Consider the following 20,121-nt stretch of genomic DNA (forward strand, 5'->3'; position numbering starts at 1 on the left):
GGGTGTATTCGGCATGCGCAGCCTATAGCACTCACGTCACAGATTTATATTATTGCCTTTCTGGAAATCAGCTGATGACGACAATCAAAGATGCATTATGGATAACAATGAGTTTAAGCTCAGGAATGAGGGTGACGTCCCGGTTCAGTTATTTCTCGAACTCTTGGTTTTTTATTTAAATTCCATGTGCATTATGTGGGATAACGAAGTTAGGATTCAGAAGCAGGAGGCCTGCATTGGCTCTCATGTCGCACCAATTCTTGGCAAGATCTTTCTCGGCAGTGTTGACCGGGAACTTGAGAGCACCTTGTCATGAACAATGATTAAGTGCTTCAGGATTGTTGACGACTACTTAGCAGTTATCCACTCCAAAACAAGTTCGAAAGATATTGGCGTTATTCTCGCAGCATTTGATAAGGAAGGAATGAGTCTCAGATTTACTCATGAACTGCCGATTAGTAATGAAATTTAATTTTTAGATTTACAGGCAATATTAACCGCACAATGTGTTTGTTGGGAGTAGTAGCTCAGGACAAGAAAACCAATTCTAAACAACGCGCCGGCGCACTCAAAACTAGTGAAAAGAGGCAATGCTAATGAATGCCATCAAATCGCCAATCTGAGCTTTTTGAAGCAGACTAATCATCTAGAAAAGGTCAGTTTTTCAATATCTATTGTCGTATCAATATGTGAAGGGATCGTGAAGAACATAGACAGAGTGGAAGCACCCCAGAAACAGATTGAAACGGCAAAAAGTTTGCAATCATCCCTTATGTACATGAGATTGGGCATGCGTTAAAAAAAGGACAGCCATGAAATATGGTGCCAAGTTGTCTTTTCAGCTAAAAACTCGTTAATTAAGATTTCCTATCGCGCCAATAGACGAAAACAGGCGTCCAAGCTGCCCCGCGTCAAACACATGGGGCAGCTAGTGGCATGCTCTGTGGGAGTGGTCTACGTTATTCCACTTTCATGTGGGAAAAAGCACTTTGGGCAGACGGGACATTGCCCTAAAGGGAAGCTGAAGAGTCTGTCGAATTCAATAAGACGCTCATATACGGATGCGGGAACCTTATAAAACATGTAGGTCAAATTTGTTTTTTTTTCCAATAGAAGCGACGTAATCGTCGGTTGAAATTGCGATGTAGTTCCGCCCCCCGTCGAATGCCGCGCGCTGCTGCTGACGCTGACGATGCGAGCGGAGACTTGAAACCGCGGTGTTGTGACGTCAACTTTAGTGTTTTGCTCCTTCGCAGCCTGCGCGACCGTGCCTGACCGTGCTTGTTTCTGCGTGCGTGTCGTCGTAATCTGCTGCGATCAACCCTGCATTTCTTTGTTGGTGCGTCTGTGTGTATGTAAAGTGGTGGTCAACGTGCGCAGCATCAACTGATGTGGTGGGCCGATCATGCCGTCTTTCTGTGCAGCCTACGGTTGCACGAACACCAGCGGCCGCGACGATGTTGTCTTCCATTGCTTCCCACAAGACAAGAAGCTTTTAAGGAAGTGGGAGGCTGCTGTAAAGCGAAAGAATTTCAAGCCCTCAAGAACAACACTGCTATGCTCCAACCACTTCCGTGACGACGATTATCACGAGAATTTCTACTAGCAGGCTTTCTAAACGCAGCGCGAAAAGATCGGAGCAACGAAAACAAAGACGGCACGAGTGCGGACTGACTGATGATAACTGGTGTTGGAAGGCCTTATGAATACACGAACTCGCCCAAACCTGGATTTTGATTTACTGCGAGCTCCTTCATGTTAGCACGCTGAACGGAAGGTGCATGTTTATTTCCCGCCCTCGACGCAGGTTTCGTCGCAAAGCGCCGCGAATTTTCTATTTGCAAGTGTGTTGTAAAACAGCCTGCACGCAGCTACCTTAACGCAGTGCAAATGTAGAGTTTCCATGTGCTGGAAAGCCGGCGCACGCCAGGACGCTACGCTCCCCCCGTCTCTCGCGCAGAGCGAGAAACCGACCGTCTCACGTAGCCGACAGAATTCGCCGCCTTTACGACTTCGGTTACGAGTAGTGTGCGGATGGCGCACAGATGAAGGTCACTACACGTACTGCATGAACCGGGAAGCTTCTCACGCGTTTGAACCGTCTTTGTAGGTTGCCGACAGCTTTGGACAGCGCACAAATGCCGACAATCGCATCCCCGCTTACGTTCCACGAGGAGGCATGCAGGAACACAACACTGGAGTTGTTTGACCGGAAACGAGCTCACTAGATCAGCGAAAGATCGGCGAGATCACTAGATCGCTTTGCAAAAAACATACTCACCAAAGAGCATTTCCAACACGAGGAGATCCCAAGACTTCGCTTTCGTTCTCGTAGAAAGCACTGCTCGCACCAGCATTGTTTGCTTCTTCGAGAGGCCGGCTCTTTGCAATCGGCTCGTACGTGTAGGGAGCAACGCCGAACTCTTCAGAAAAACGCAGTCTCTCTAAATTTTCTATTACCTCTTAATTTTCCATTACGGCACCAAACTACCTGGCACCGCGCTTCATGTGGAGCGGCAGCGGTCGGTCGCTAAAGTTGACGTCACGGGTCGCCCGACCAATCACAGGCGGAAACGAGACGCGCGAGCTGGGCGTGTCCGCTGCTGCACTTTTCGTCGAAATAAAATATATTTGCGCTTTCTGTCGCTCAATTTCAATACGATATTCGAATTCGGAGGGTTTAAAACCATTATGTACACATGTTCACTCATTTTTTCTGGAAAACATTTCAGCTTCCCTTTAACATCCACCTTAAAGAACACCAAGGTGCGGCCAGGAATGCAACAGGCTCGAATCTGGGCACGTATTGTTGAAATTGCCCATGCAAATCTTGTTCGAAAAAAAAACTGAAATATTATAAAAATAGAAATCAAATCAACCACGAAATTATGGAACCGACTTCATGCATGTCAACTAAACCGCATGCATTAGTCAGACTTCTATCTTACAGCATACTAAGGAAACGGTGTTTTTGAATGACAAGATAGGCTGACACTTTTTCACCACTTGTACACGGTACTTCACATGATCGCATTCTCTGTATATTTAATCACTTGTGTGAAAAAATAAACTAGTTGTTAGTCTGCACTCGTATCGTGCACTTCCATTTGTCCTTTGTCTGTATTGCGCTGTCCACGCTTAGGAATATGTTCAATCACCCACTCGCCCAGCTTGCTGTGTTAATACAATCTTCAACCTGAAAATGAGAAGAGTACTGTTGTGTTAGTATTGTTTTACAACACTTGGTCGGATTTGCAGAGGGATACAATACTTTCATTATTACCTTAACTTTGTATATTACGTGATAATAGCACGATGGTGATGGTGTTTTTTTTCTGCACTCCCTTACTTTTTGGCGCATTGTTCACACCTGCCGCATTGAAATAGTTCTTTACACCAATATTTTGCGATGGTTTTGTACTTAATAAGTGTCTTAATTCCTTTGCTATTTACGTTTTCCTTGGTTCTCGTACCCAGGTGACGGGACCTCTTCCCACGATTTCCGCATGCCTCAGCTGGGGGCATAGCTGGGAAGGCTGGACAGTGGTCCTGATTGTTGTGAGCTTCATCAAGGCGTTCACCCTCCAACGGGTGTGCAATTTACTTGTGGAAGAAGCAAGAAATATAGACATAGGCAACAGGCCAGCGTTTCTTTCAGAAGTTTTTTATTTGCGATTTGCATTTATCGCGGATGTATGCCTGGCGGGCCTCCCGTATTTCAATGCTGAAGAGTACCTACTGCTGCACGCATTGTTGCTATGCGAATATCTTCTGTTTTCATCATACAAGCAACACAAGCAGCACGGCCTGATGCTCCAAAGCAACAGTGGTCCGACGGTGCGTGTTTTCATTGTACGCTTCTGTGCATAATTTTCTGATGGATTAGGGCATATGTGTGAGGAAAAAATATTGCCATGCGGACCAAAACGATTGGTAATCGTAATATCATGAAGCATGTTAAGTTAACAAGCATGCTTTTCTTATTTTTTGTGTATTTTACGATTATGCACTTGCAACTGGGCTAGTTCTCAAAGTGGAGGCAGAGGCGTGCACGACGGACACTCTACATGCCATGATGTAACTCGCTTCTATTATGACAAAGCTTTCTGAACCTCTTTTCTTATTTGGTGACTCTAATTTTCCTAATATAGTTTGGAACAACAATCTACCTAACTTAGTATCCTTTTCTGATCCAGAAGAATTCTAGGATATTTGTACTACATTTTCTTGAACTCGATTAGCTACACAAGGCACAAGAATCACATCCAATTCCGTAAACGCTCTCGATTTGATCTTATCCAACCGTCCAGATTAAGCCTCTTTTATCCATTACTTATCCAGTATTAGTGACCATCTAATACAAAATATTTATCTTAATACTCCATTTCCGAAACTTCCAAATAGTAAAAAGTCATTACAAACTATAGGAGAGCTAACTTTGAAGCAATAAATAGGGAGGCGAGTCTAGTTCTTGACATATTATTGAGCGACATTGAACATCTTACTGTGCAATCAAACCGGAATATATTTTCGACAGAGGCAAATCCCTTAATCAATAAGCACATCCATACCCGTACTATAACTTGCGACCCGCGCGCGCCTTGGTGCAACAATCATTTAAAGCGGCTATCCAACAAAAAAAAAAGACTATCATTCTGCAACGCACTCTCCCACAGGCTCATGTTCAAAGGCCTACACATTAGCATCTAACGCTTATGTAGCCACACTCAAATTCGCTAAAGAAATATGCTTAGCAACCACACTACCATCTACGTTGACAACTAACGTAAAAAAATTCTGGCGCGTCATACATCCGCTTTCTGATGATTCTATCGCTCTTAACAATTGCCCTGGGAACCCTGTGCCCAAAAACCTATGCGCAACTTTCCTGAATAATACCTTTGTTAAAAATTTCCTGTGCACTACTGATATTGAACTACCTGTCTTGAGTGACTTACTTTTTAACTGTCTCCAGTGACCGTTAAAGTTTCGAGTGTTATTTGACTAATAGATTCATTGAAGATACATTTGTCGCCCGGCTTTGGTATCATCAGTGCTAAATTTCTGACAAACACCTGCTCTTACAATTTCATTATATTAACTGAAATATTCCAACAATCGCTAAACACATATACTGTTCTGTCAGAATGAAAACAGAAAAAAATATTCCTTTGCCCAAATCCGCCAGCAAAACATCGCCTACAAATTATCATTAAACAGTACCTGCTGCAAACTACTAGAACATATCTTTAATAACCTTGCAGATTTTCTTCTGTCTAATTTATTTTTCGCCATCACAACACGGATATCAAAAATCATTCTCATACGAATCGCAAGTATTAACGTTTACTCAAACACAACACCAAATACTTGACCGTTTCTCTTTTGCCGATTGCATATGTTTAGATTTTTCAAAAGCCTTTGACAAAATGTGCCATACACTTTATAAACTAAGCAAATTAAACCTTGATCATAATGTTCTAACAAAGATACCATTCCCAGTTCGTGGCAGCTATGACAGCTAATGGTCATAACTGACCACATAGCGACGTCCAGCCTGGTGTGCAACAAGGCTCCGTTCTTTGACCTCTGTTATTCCTTATCCATCTTAATGACTTACCTTCAGCAATAACTTATGACGTTCACTTATTCGGAGATAAATGTATAGTCTTCAGAGAAATAACTAACGAATACGACATCACCCTGCTCCAAGGCGACCATAGTAACGGCAGCAATCGGTGCCGATTGTGGTGAATGGAACTCAACATTAGCAAGTATAAATTCATGAGAGATTCCCGGTCTTAAGATAACCTGCCTGTGTACTACCTGAATAATGTTGCTTTAGAAACGACAAGTTCATGTAAGTATTTAGGAGTGGATATAACGCGGAAAATAATGTGGAATCATCACGTCGGATACGTCGGCTGCTCGAGCAAGCCAACCGCTTGCTCGAGCAGCCAGTCACGCGCCATTTTTGCGTGTATTTGCGGGCTTCTTTCACACTTGGAAAAACTTTCATGTAGCACCTAGTGAGCAACAGAAAGCTGTATCAGAAGTTCATGTTGCTCTACAATTTCCTCATTGACACATTTAATCTAACTATAATATTTGACAAGTTGGTTAATATGCGAACTCTAAATATGTAATTAGGCGGAATGCAAGAAATTAATATGAGTATCTCCAAGCGACGGCCGACATTACTTTGGTTCTGTCCAGCTATGTGGCATTTGCATATTTTTTAAATCTTGGTACATGGTAGTTCGGACACCCGGCATATATATATGTACAAATACAAGCTGTCAACAAACATTATAGTTTTGTAATGAGACACTGACTCATTGACAAAATTTACCTGCTGTTTTCTGTTACAGGGGGTCCTCAGAACTACACGCGATAGACTCATCAGGGTCAGCGACTGGTTCGGCGATATTCTACTACTAACTGGATCGCTAAAGAAGATAATCGCTTTGTATTTTAGTGAATACATTTTCTATGGATTTGTTCTTATGAGTGGTAAGTGAATGCGAATATTTCTATTTCTCTTTTCATAGCTTCCCGTTTGCAAACACTTCCTTAGACTTCCTCAAAATATTAAATTTCATAAGAGAAAAAAATAAGTGTGCGCACAACAATAGTGATTGTCAATGGGGGCGAATAGCCGAGTGATTCTAGCGAGGTATTTGCTTTAATTAGAAGTTGATGAGTGCAGTCATTCATGAGCACTCCACCGAAGCATTGAAGTGTTCGGACACTCCGAGCGGTCACGGTGCAGTGCACGCCTCACAGAGCTGTACTAGTTAGGTTGAGCATCACAACTGTCGTGTGACAGCATATGGCCTTTGCATCGGCACCTTTTGGCGGCAAAGGTTTGGCCACCGGCCATAAGCAACCGACCACCGCAAATACGGGTAAAAGGGCCAGAGAAGCTATTCACATATAAGAAAAAGATCACTTGCGCTGGTTGGATTCTTCTTGCCCTTCTTTGATGTTGATGTCACATATTTTTGTCATTTATCTTTTATTTTTTCATACACCCATGAACTTTCTATAAAAACAGTTTTTAAAAAAGAGTGCAATAAAATGCAGTTCGCAGAACTCGTAGGTCAGTGGAGCTTACCATACGAGCATCATAAAAGCAGGTGGAGGTGTACTGACAGTCTCCTTGACCTCACAGAAGTTGCAGTAACTTAAAGAACAAAAGGAACACTCCACAGGCATCTGTGATTCTTAGAGTGCTCTATGCTAACATGTGAACCCTCACCCCTACATTTCACTTGCTGCGTCGTTCCTTCCTTTTGGACGCCACTGAATGTTAACGTGGTGGTATTCTTGGGCTAGCCAAGTTTTTTTTTTCATAACACCACTGCATGTACACACAAGTTTCTATGGCAGATGTGTATTGTAGTTTTGAACAAAGTAGGATTTTGTAGAGTGTTCGTTTTATAGACGTCGGAACAGTAGAAAAACTACGATGAAGATATCCTAACATGTGATTAGTATTAGCATGCATATCCCATGACAGATCATTATTTATGGGAAGGCTAAGGTATTTGTGACCGTTAAGGTATGTCGCCAACCGTGAAAACGATGTTTTTGTTCAAAAATAGTGAAATAATTTTTTTAAAATTTTAACAACCTACAGACATTCAGAATTGTGCTGCTGCAAAAATTATGCTTTTATCTGTTTCTGTTCAAAAGTTATGATGTTTATACAAGTACTGGCAGACCTCTCTGAAACTCAGACTGACATTTTGTAAATATGAAACCTACATTTCAATCATTAAACCAAACTTATGTTTGTGCTCGAATATGCAGCATACATTTAGATAAGTTTATGGCGACGTATATTAAAGGTTGATAGAATTGAGCAATGGTGATCGCAATCATTTCTTTATTCAAATTGAACAAATTGTCAAGCGGGGGCGCATGACCTGACATCGTATTTACACTGCGGCGACGCGTTGTACCGCCCTTTAAAGTTATTGTTTCGTCACTTCATTGTCCTAGATTGTTTTCCTACACAATATAGCAAGTCACGGCTAAGTTCCGAGCGAAGCAAAGGGCGAAACGCCAGTTCTGCGGCAATCAGTACTCGACGAACTACTCGGCGAAGTGTGACGTGAATATGGCTGTTTCCGCAAGTGAAGTGAAACTGGGCCAGTTGCAGGAAGACTGTGAAGTGCCACCAGAAGGTGTGTTGCAGGGGCACAGGATTATAGATGCCAAAATTCTTTCCTCAGTTTTGGCATCGCTGGCATTCTCGGAATGCAAAAACATTTCACTGAAGCTTGAGGAGCGTTCACGCCAAGGGGTATGTTTTGTATACACCGTGGTATGTAGTGCATGTGCCCACTAACATTTGATTTTCTCATCAAATAAAAAGCAAGTGCAGCTGAAAACAACGTTCCGCTTGTCTACGCTATGCGCCAGTTGGGGAAAGGACGTACTGGCGCACTGACATTTTCGAAGGTTATGAATATGCCACTGCCACTTTGTCATTCCGCCTATGACAAGGTTTCTTACAAGCTCTGTGATGCTGCGAAAATTATCGCGTGAAAGTCAGTGATGGATGCTCCTGCAGAAGGGCGCCAGGTTGTCGGCAGTAACGAGTGTGGCGTATCGGGCGACGGCACTTGGCTAAAGCGTGGGCACTCTTTGAATTGTTGCGTGTCTCTTATATCAGCGGACACAGGAAAGGTGATTGACGAGGAAGTAATGTCCAAAAAGTGCAAGGCATGTGGAAATATGAAGAAGTGTTCCACAAGCATTGAGTTCGAAGAATGGAAGGTGAACCACACTGACTACCAAGCCAACCAGACAGGCAGCGCTGGTAGCATGGAGGCGGCAGAAGGGTAGCGTGTGTTCAAGCGGTCCGAAACGACGCGTGAGAACATTGATCTTTATGGAGACGACTACTCGAAAAGCCATGCGGCTGTCAAACATATGTGCGGAACTTGCACTGTGCGCAAACTTGAATTCATTGGGCATGTGGAAAAGCGTGTCGGATGCCGACTGAGGAACCTGAAACAGACAGTACGTGGACTTGGAGGTAAAGGGAATTTCACGGATGTTATGACCGATAGATCGCAAACTTGTTACGTTGTCGCAATCAGAGGAAATCTGGGGAACCTACAAGCTATGAAGCAGGCCACATTAGCAAGTCCTTCACTGTAATTTGACCGATGGAACTCCTAGACATGGCTTGTGTCCTATCGGTGTGAAAATTTGGTGTGCCTACAACCGAGTGAGAGCTCTGGGCACAGAACGCTATAAGCACAGTTCAGGTTTTTCCAGTGACATCCTGAACAAAGTGAAACCTCTGTATGCAAACCTCTCTTCTGATGAACTTTCAACGAAATGTCTCCAAGAAAAAACACAGAATGCGAATAATTGCTTCAATGGGATGCTCTGGCAGCGCCTCCCTAAAGATGTCTATGTATAGGCCTGCGCAGTCTTTGGTTCGAACTATACGATTGTATGTCACTTCAACAATGGAAATAGTGGCACGGTGGACATCTTCAGGCAGGCTGGTGTCGATACTGGCTACTACACCACAGTAGCTTGCCAAAGCAGGTACCGAAGAGGCTTGAAGAACGCCAAGCGCTAGTCAACGGCGGACAAAAAACAAGCCCGAAAAAAAAAACGACGAGCTGCTAAGCGATCACACGATCACAATAATTTCCCTAATGTGTAACATCATAATCAATTATTCTGTTTGCAGATAATTGTGTAAAATATACCGAAAGATCACAAACCTTGATGATCCATATAAGCTTCACAGGAATTTCTACAATGTGTCACTCTAGTCTAACAAATGGCGTATGAAACTTAACGCTAGCAAGTTAAATCGATGTGCATGTGATGTTTGATCAGTGTAGCTATGTACTGAATGACACTTTGACAGCATCAGTTAGGGTATGTTGTCACCTTTTTACAAATCTTTTTAGGTTTTGATCCTAAACTGATTCCTTTGAGTTTGCCTTAACAAGGGCTGCTTAAAAAGACCCTTCAAGTATGTTAGACCATAAAGTGAAAACTAGTCAGAATTCAATTACTATTACCCAAAATATGCCCATCACTCATGGCAGTTAAGGAAGGGCCCAGCTATGAGACTGATGACTGTTAGCCTCCCACGATCTTGCAATGATGTATACGACATATTTGGGATACTTATTTGATTTTTTTTTTCACAACACAACTTTCAGTTGTTTTTTTATTCTTCAAATGCCCCTGGAGGGGGGTTTTACATGAGGGCTGTTGTTGCGCAGGAAGTCATAACGTTTGAATAAACCAATATGCTCTGATAACACTTCCCATCTTCTTTCTGGAACATTACTCTGCACCTTCTTACATACCTGATTTCCTTCGTCATCTTAGCTTAGTTCTTCGAACAATTACTAGTGAAAGCAAGCCTGTCCAAATTGTAGATGATATAAATATTAACTTTCTCGATGTCGACAATAGTACTGTATGCGCTTATTCGGACTGTTTTTCTGGCTTTGGGCTTGAGCAATTAATAATTTCGGCCACCAGGATTTCCACTCAAGGAAGCAGCTCCCTCTTCGGCCATGCCCTCACTAATATTTCGCCTTCACCAGAGTCTGGTGTAATTGACATAGACATATCAGATCATTACCCTGTATTCGTCACATTCAAATCTAACCCTCCTAGGTCAGATCCTTGTTATCTTACGTCTCGTCTTGATATTATAAATTTTGTTGATGCAATTGAGAAAATTGACCGGACAGTTATAGCTACCAAACTAAATCCAGAAGAAGCGCTTCAGTTATTTTCCTCTTTACTTTTAAAAACTGTTCATGCTAACACTGTCACTGTTAAGTGCAAAAAGAAATTTAAATTTCCGCATAATCCTTGGATCACTAATGGGCTACTTGTGAGCATGAGGAAAAAAGAAAACACGTATAGGAAGAATAAAAAACAGCCTTTCAATGTGAATTTAGCATTACACTATAAGAAATATTGCAACATGTTGAGTAATTTATTGAAGACATCTGAAAGACAATATTACGAAAATGAATTCATGAAAAATAAGTTTCATCCAAAAAAACAAGGGCAACTTATCAACGAGTTTCTGAATGTGCCGCGTTCTGGCAGTTCCATTGAAAAAGTAATCTGCAATATTGTGACTATCACTGAGCCGCCTAGCATTGCTCGCGCATTCAGTAATCACTTTTATGAAATTTATAATACTACCCATGTTCCTTCTGCTTATCATACGAGCCGATGCGATAAATCTTTCTTTTTGTTTCCTGTAGCATATGAAGTCCTTACTGAGATTTGCAACTTTAAGGACACAAGTCCTGGTTTTGATGGAATTTCCGCATTTCATTTAAAGCTTGTTGCTCCGACGATTTCTGATGCTCTCAGTAACTTAATTAACCTTATGTTCAAGACCGGTATATTCCCTAGAAGTTTAAAAAAGCTAAAGTCATTCCTGCTCATAAAAAGGGTGAGAAAGCTCAAGTCGCGAACTATCCTCCCATGTGTATTTTACCTTCAATTAGTAAAGTTGTAGGAAAATTAATACTTCGTCGTATTAACATTTACCTTAACAAATTTAGCTTGCTGAAACCCTGTCATTTCGGTTTTAGTTCAGGAGGCTCGACTAACTTGGATTTGCTAGCATTAACTGATTATATTCGACATTCACTTGATCTCGGATACTTTGTTGGCTCGGCCTTTTTAGACTTTACTAAAGCCTTTGATACAATAAAACACAAAGCTTTATTTACTAAACTGGAGTCTGTTGGCATTTCTGGTCCAGCTCTTAATTTATTAAAAAGTTATCCGTTTAATCGTGAATTAACAGTGTACGCAGGCGGGGCTTTTGCTGAGAGCAAAACTATTAACTAAGGAGTGCCTCAGGGCTTGATTTTAGGTCCACTATTATTTACCATTTATTTAAATGATTTACCTGACTGCCTTAATTATACTCTACCTGTATTATACGCCGACGATACGACTGTTGCTTTCTCATTAAATCATTACTTTCGCTAACATTGAAACTAAACAGTGATCTGTGAAAAATTACTGAATGTTGTAACGCCAATTTTCTAGTTATAAACCCTGCTGAAACGCAATTCATGTTATTTAAGTCATCACAGAGGCATTTACCTTGCTCTCCGACCATAACTCTGAATGGGCATGACATTCCTGCGTCCACTTGTGTTTCTTTCCTCGGCATCAAATTAGATCCCCACCTTAAATTTACTAACCACATTGCACACTTCAAACAAAAAACAGCATTTGACATTAGAGCACTACTCAAATCACGTGCATTTTTTTCCAAAGAAGCATTATTATCGTTTTAATTCGCTTTCATATGTAGTCATATCATTTATGGTATCGCTTCTTGGGGTAATTCCTCTATTCAGCACATTCAAAATCAGGCTATCCGCATTATAACGCGAAGCCATTTTTTCTCTAACGCCTCTTCACAACTGCGTACAAACCGCATTCAAGTTACTGATTTGTTTAACTATCATTTAGCAATATTATTGTTCAGATTACTAACTCAACAAGTTTCTTAGAGCATTGTTAGTTCTGATCTCCTTTTTAATCCCAATCACACAAGGTTTGCAGCACAAGGAAATTTCTTGTTGCCTTTATGTCATACTAATTACGGAAAGATGACTCCACGTACATCCACGTACATAGAGATTATAATAGAATTATAATCGAATCGATATTATAATCTAGAATTATTCGAATCTAATTATAATCTAGATTATAATAGAATTATAATAGGAATTATTATAATAAAATTCTTATAATAGAATGGTAAACTAGGCATTATTGTTAGTGAATTGGTGATTGAGGTCGTCAAAATATTATGCAGGAATTGTTCAGAATCACACATTTTCAGCACTAGAAACTACCTATAAAGTTTACAGCTCTGCAATTAGGCAACGAAAGAATATCACAATTCCGTATATTGAATACTATACCACCACCACCGCCACCATCATCATTATCAGCCCATTTTATATCCCCGGCAGGACGAAGCCCTCTCAAAGTGATCTCAAACTACCCCTCTCCTGCGCCAACCGACTCCAAGTAGCCACCCCGAATTTCCTAAATTCACCACCCTGTCTAGTCTTCCGCGGTTCCCTACTCCCCTTCTCTTGGTACCCATTCTGTAACCCTAATGGTCCAACGTCTATCTCTCCTGTGCATTACATGACCTGCCCAGCGAATACCTGATTGATGACATGGATGTTATCCATTAAAGAGTATCCCTTCCTTAAACCTGCCTGTTCCTTGGTTGGCTGAAGTCCAATGTTGCCCTTAGTCTATTGGATAATATCTTGATGAATATTTTATATAACGCTGGGAGTAAGCTAATGGGCCTTTAATTTTTCTATTCTTTAACGTCTCCCTTTTCGTTATTAGTTTATTGTTTGCATGCTTCCAGTCTCCTGGGACCTTTGCAGTCCATAGACACTTCATATCGAGAGCCGCGAATTTTCCAGCCATTATGTCTCCTCCATCTTCGACTAAATTGACTGTTAGTCCATCTTCTCCTGCCCTTCTTCGTCGTTTGATGTCTTTCAAGGCCTTTCTCAGCTCATCGCTAGTTATAGGAGGAGCTTCTGTATTCTGTTCATTACTGTTTGTAATTGAGGCATCCTGACGCCTCTGGGTACTGTACAAGTCAGTATAGAATTCTTGCGCTGCATTTACTAGATCTTAAAGATAGCTGATGATATTATCCTGTTTATCTTTCAGTGCATACATCTTGGTTTGTCCTATACCAAGTTTTCTTCGCTTTAATTTCAGGCTGCGTCCATTTTTTTGGCTTCTTCAGTCTTTCTCACGTTATAATTTCGAATATCAGTTATTTTCGCTTTGTTGAGCAGTTTTGACAGTCCCGCGAAATCTATGTTATCTCTTGAGTTCGACGCTTTCACTTTTTGTCGTTTCTTTATTAGGTCCTTTGTTACATGGGAGAGCTTGCCTACTGGTTGCCCTGGTGCCTTGCCTCCCACTTCAATTGCTGCCTCTTGTAACATTCGCGGTGCTGGTCGCATTCGCCAGATAAGATTGCCCCGCTTGCCACGATATCATCCTTTCTTTTGCCACTCCCTGATTGGCTGCTTAGCGCTCAAAAAGCGCGTCGCCGAACGAATAAAGGTGATTGTCTTCCTGGCGCTGCGTTGGTCGTCTGTTCCCAATACGTAATACGCAATACGAATACGTAACACTCTGAAGCCAGCCTAGTTACGGTTTCATTCATTACCTTCATGTCATCTTCATCTCTCTGTTCTAAGGCCGCACATTTGTTTGCAAGTACCAGCCTGAATTTGTCTGCTTTTACCTTTACTTCCTCTTAGTTGACGTGTTTTTCTTGACCTATTTTACTCTTTCTCTGGTCAAATTGAGGTGAATCGTAGCCCTCACTAGGCTATGATCACTGCACTTTATGCTACCTATCACTTCTACATCCTGCACTATGCTGGGATCGGCAGAAAGTACGAAATCAATTTCATTTCCTGTTTACTATTAGGGCTTTCCCAGGTCCACTCTCTGTTGCTACGCTTCCCGAAAAAGGTGTTCATTATTCGCAGCTTATTCCTTTCTGCGAATTCTACCAGCACCTATGCTCTAGCGTTCCTAGAAGCGGCGCCGTAGCTGCCAATTGCTTGTTCACTAGCCTGCTTGTTCCGCACTCCTGCATCGAAGTCGCGCATGACTACAGTATACTGTGGTTGTACTTTTCTCATCGGAAATTCAACATCTTCATAAAACTGATCTACTTTGTCGTCATCGCGACTGGATGTCGGAACGTAGGCTTGTACTACCTTTGATCGATATCTCTTATTAAGTTTGATAACGACTACTGCTACCCTCTCAATAACGCTGTAGAATTCGTCAATGCTGACTGCTACGTCCTTATGGACTATGAATCCCACGTCGTATTGCTTATTTGGGGACCTCTAGAGTAGAGTACATGGCCGTTAGACAGCACTGTATAAACCTCACCAGTTCTTCTAATCTACCTTAGGCCAATTATATCCCAAATAATATCTTATACTCATAATGACAAACCTTTCGCACAATTAAAGAAAACAGCGACGTGAGATAGACACAAGATAGCGCCGTCCTGTGTCTCTGTCGCATCCCTGTTTTTTTATTAATTTTGCTGTATTCTTTGCCATCATGAGTAAACCGTGCCAACCAGCCCAAGAATCAGCCTTGTCGAATTGTTTAACTGTTAAAGGTTGCCAGGGTCAATTTCCATTCAGACAAACTTGATATATTATACATGGCTTTCAAATAAACCACTAAGATTCGAGTAGAACCACTGCAAAACCCCTGTAAATATTCTAAAATATTCACACAAAATATAAATGTATGAATCAAATTTGCCCGCTTGAATGTTTAGGGGATCCAGTTTGCAGAATTGCGAGATTTGTTCTTGGTGCAGAGCCTGCTTTCAGCAGCATTGCATGGCAATGAAGCTTGGATGAGATGCTGCTTTTTTTTAAAAAACAATGCTCCATTTTCTCTTCTTTTCTTTCAGTGCATATCATTTTTGTTTGCTTGGAGGTGCTTGTGGCGTTGGTCCACAGCATCTTTACTATCACCACAATGTGGTTCCTGGCTTTTTAGGTAAGTAACTTCAGACTTAACCTTGTGCAAATGAATAATTAATTAGTTTGTTTCTTTGCTTCTAATAGCTTTCTAATAGCACTTTGCTTCTAATAGCTAATTACCTTTACAACTCTTTTGAATGTTGTTTAATGAATCGCGTGAAGTGAACTAGAACCTCGTTATCACAGAACAGGATGATGAAATTATGGATATAACGAAATAAATGAAATGACTTTTAAAGAAGCCATGGAGGTCCATGTATTTAACACCGCGTTTTAACGGAGCGAAATTGCCCTGCCGATGGACATAACCAACCACATTCGTCTCCGGAATCACCCCAAAATTACCCGACCGTGCTACCCCATGTATGCATCGCTATCTGCTGGCTTCGCTTTTAATGGCCAATTCATTGATGAGCCTCATTGGCGTGCCAGCCAATCTGGCTACTGTGTAGATTGATACTTTCTGCTCAGGATCCTTCCTGCGTTGTGCAGGTGCAGTTCGTCTTCTGCGCCATTCAGCGTACAGAGTTCACCCATCAGTCCTCTGCTGTGAAACATTGTGGTCAGGGGGCTGCTGGATATAGAAATGCCAGCCGGAGCGTTCATTCAAGCGTACATAAATGAGAAGGCAATAGTTTTGCCTTGGAAATGTAGGGCTCGCATAGAATGCAAGGTGGCGGTAATTCTCGATCGAGTCAGCTAATGGTCGCAACAAGCGCACATAGAAATGAGCGTGACTGTGTCTTTCTTTTCTTAGCGTTCCTTCACGGCAGTGTTGCACGTAGGGGCCGGGAATGAATCTGTACACAGGGGTTATTCCACGAGAAACGCCCCAGACCTAAAAGTGATACTCATATATTTTCTTTTAAAAAATTGGGTTACGTGGCTATTGTGTGAATAAGCTTTCACTGAAGCATTTTCGTAGAAGAAAATGTTTCGATCACCTGAGCGCTCTCAAATTTCTGCATAGGTGCAAATGTTGGCTGGAGGTAAGTTTTTTTTATTCAGGTCTGAATCTAGGTCCAACAGCTAATTTGTTTTTAGCACATTGTATTGGCAACCTTCTTTCCTATGACGTCATAATTCAATGCCTTTTAAAATGTGCCGTGTAATTTTTCGGCCCAGTAAAAAGCAATAAAAATTTTGTTTTCATAATTTTTTGTATAAATTGCGGTATTTCTACAGCTACCATAATTTTTCTTTCTTTTCACCTGTGACTACGGAGTGTGCTAAAATAATTTCAAAATATTAATACGCATATTTCTGAGAAAGATACGGCCAAAGTTGGCAAGAAATGAATTCCTTCTGATATTCAAACCCAATTTAAGTAAAGGAAGCTTTAGCTCGGGTGCTCCTATCAAAATACATGTAAAAGGAGAATTGGCTTTTCTCGACAACCGCTGCCCCAAATTGGCTCATGGTTGTGACATTTAAAGAAAATTTCAATTTGGTGACTGTTGGTTACGAGTTCTTTATTGAGGTGGTCAATTTTGTTTTAATGAAAAGTATCGAAAAGTGATGAAAAATCATGTTTTCGCCACCGTCGAATTTACAACTGATTATGTTGGGAAAGAAGGCAAAAAACTAAAAAGCAAAGACCAAAAGTCACTACATCAGTCTTAGAGGGCAAAATTGAGAACACTGGTGGGCATTATACGTGACGCATGTGATTGGTAAAACCGATTTTCCTAAAGTATGTAGCTACAGATAAAGAGGACCTCAAAGACGCTCTCTATCATATGCTGCTACCTGACAGAATAAACTGCAACTACTCTGCATATTGTATGGCCTTTGAGATTCATGTCAGGTTTGACGCGCCTTGTTTCACAGTGGTGATCTCGGAAGCTATAAACGCGGAACGATACTCTTTTGTGTTGTTTTGTTGAGGACTATATTTTACCGTGTGGGAAAGAGCGATGTGCAGGCAACAAAACACGTGTTTTTTCTTGCGGTGTCTCAACCATAGGATTTCGCCATGATATATGTGTAAGCGAGTAGCAGTGTCGATTCATTACACCATTAGTTCAGGGACGCTAGAACATTATACACACCAACAGTTAGCGTAATGTATGCGACGGCAGCCGGAATGCTGGATCGGAAGCACATGGGAACGCCATGTGAACATCTTCAGGGGGCAACTTTTAGTCTGATTAAAAATGCTGGCGAGATATAATGGAAAGTGAACCAGCTGAATAAATAAATTGTGTTTCGTGTGTCTCTAAAGTAGATGATCCGCGTAACCTCGATGCAATATGTGTAGTTATTCTGTCGATAGGGAAATGATATTCGCAGACTCAGTCAAGGTGCTCTTGCACGAAATACTCAGCAGTCACTACCACGCAATTTTATGGAAGCACAACAAAGAATGTTGGTAATTTTTTATAGGAAATCGATATTGGCACAATCAGTCAAGCAGCTCTAGCATGAAATACTTGGCAGTCGCTACCTCACAATTGTATATAAGCACAACAAAGAAAGTTGTTATTCTATCGATAGCGAAATGGTATTGGCAAACACAGTGAAGCTGTTCTTGCACTAAATACCTAGCAGTCGCTGCCGCGTAAGCGCTATGAGAAACGTCACTGAGAAAGGCGCGTAGTTCAGCATAGTGATGCTCGCTTGTTCAGCGCAGTGTCTTTTGCGACTGCTATCGCTTGATTGTTTCGGTTACTCCAAGTTTTTGTAACTTATGAGGACCCTTGTCCGAGCGCTGCAGCACGGAATACGTTATCTGTTCTGGCATGATTTGCAGTAATCAGACGCCTGCGCGTGATTGGAGTAACCTAATTCCTCAAGCAACCTTGCCTAAATATGGAATGGGTGCACTTGCGTACACATCTTGCCGCATACTGTCGAGCTGAATGCGAGTTGGAACGCTAGCGTCCGTTTTTTTTTCTTATCTTTTTTTTTCTGTGAAGCCACTGCCATGGTACGTTGGTGAGCCAACACACACCCCAAAAAAAAGAAAAACCAATGAAAAGCGTTGCTAATAGTGCCATACCGCAACAGCACTATTCGCGCCATGCTAATAAGGGAAGTGGCACTGCTTTTTTTATTAGAAATTAGAATTACTGACTAGTCTATGCCCCACCGCAACTCGTACTGAATGCGATAGTACATTTCACCTGCGTAGGTGCAATAAAAAAATTTCCGCATTACTAAGCTAGCTCATCGTTATCCATAATGCAATCTCCGTCATCATCAACTGATCTCTAGGAAGTGGATAATGTAAATCTGATGCCACCACTGAAGGCTGTGCAGGGTGGATACACCACTTCTTGGAAAAAACCGAACGACTTCTGAGTTTTTTGCTCTGATTGGCTTTTCTACTTGAATGCCTGTTAAGTTTTAGTGAAGCCAAGAGTCTATGTCTTCCAAACTGTTTCTCTCAGGCAGAATGGTGCACGAAGGATGCTCACTTGTATGCGTTTCTATCAAAAAGAAAACCTCAAACTTCAACTCCTGGCTTTTTTTTTACTGTACTACATAGACGCTCAAGGTTCAACTCCAGCAACAATTTATTCGCTTGATGTTAGACTCTTTAGGTTCAGTGTGTGCCTTCTGCACGTTTTTTGTTAAAGCAGTTGACGCTCTCACAGAAAACCGCCCTTCGGTTAGGAGGACGAAATACCATTCTTTATCAGTGGTCAATACTTTCATTTCGTTATCTCTTAAATATTGCTTAAGGGGTTGGAACTTTTTGCACTTTCTCATTCCGGTTTCCTTGAGATCTGGCGAACAAGTCGACGCACTAAGAAGTGCACCTGAATTGGTCATATACTTTTTCATGCCAGGACACTGATGTAACGGCGGCTATATTATTGACAGTGTGTAGGCAAGGTTCTAGCTAAAACTTTTTGCATAATTTAAGACTGTTCATGCGCTTACCTGGAACTACAATATCGGTGAGGCTCAGCAATTTGATCGTGGGCTTAGGTTTCTTCTCCCTGGCGATAGGTTGCAACACTTCGCATCACGTAGTCTCTGGTTATATTCAGAAGAACTCAACAGGGCTCATGGTAGAACGCCCTTTACAAGATAAAAAGTCAGAAGTTCGCTTTTTTTTTCAACAAGGGGTGTATCCACGATTGAAGTCACTGATTTATATTATTGCCTTTCTGGAAATCAGTTGATGACGACCATCAAAGATTCATTATGGATAACAATGAGTTTCAGCTCAAGAAAGACGGTGACGTCCCGGTTAACTCATTTCTCGAGTTCTTGGTTTTTTATTTAAATTCCTCGTTAATTACGTGGGATAACGAAGTTAGGGTTCAGAAGCAGGAGGTCTGCATTGGCTCTCATGTCGCACGAATTCATGGCAAGATCTTTCTTGCTAGTTTCGACCGGGAACTTGAAACCACCTTGGCATGAACAATGATTAAACGCTTCAGGATTATTGACGACTACTTAGCACTTATCGACTGTAGAACAAGTTCCAAAGATATATGCGTTATTCCCACAGCCTTTTGTAAAGACGTAATGGGTCCCAGATTTACTCATG

General features: G+C 41.6%; 1 protein-coding gene and 1 pseudogene across 8 annotated transcripts in view; both read left to right on the top strand.

Moving 5' to 3' along the window:
• LOC135917133 (uncharacterized) overlaps positions 1 to 20,121 on the top strand; it is a 94,530-nt gene that overhangs the window by 63,104 nt on the left and 11,305 nt on the right. For 7 of the 8 annotated variants that reach the window (XR_011508064.1, XR_011508063.1, XR_011508062.1 and 4 more), the window contains 3 exons: positions 3,478 to 3,837; positions 6,372 to 6,513; positions 15,545 to 15,633. The gene's annotated coding sequence lies outside the window, so the exon portion shown is untranslated. Of the gene's footprint in view, positions 1 to 1,424; positions 3,453 to 3,477; positions 3,838 to 6,371; positions 6,514 to 15,544; positions 15,634 to 20,121 lie in introns of those variants that run through there. The other variant, XR_011508070.1, reaches the window with a different exon arrangement.
• On the top strand, positions 8,126 to 9,607 carry LOC139049303 (uncharacterized; annotated as a pseudogene).

Source organism: Dermacentor albipictus, chromosome 8 (genome assembly GCF_038994185.2).
Source record: "Dermacentor albipictus isolate Rhodes 1998 colony chromosome 8, USDA_Dalb.pri_finalv2, whole genome shotgun sequence".
Lineage (NCBI taxonomy): Eukaryota > Metazoa > Arthropoda > Arachnida > Ixodida > Ixodidae > Dermacentor > Dermacentor albipictus.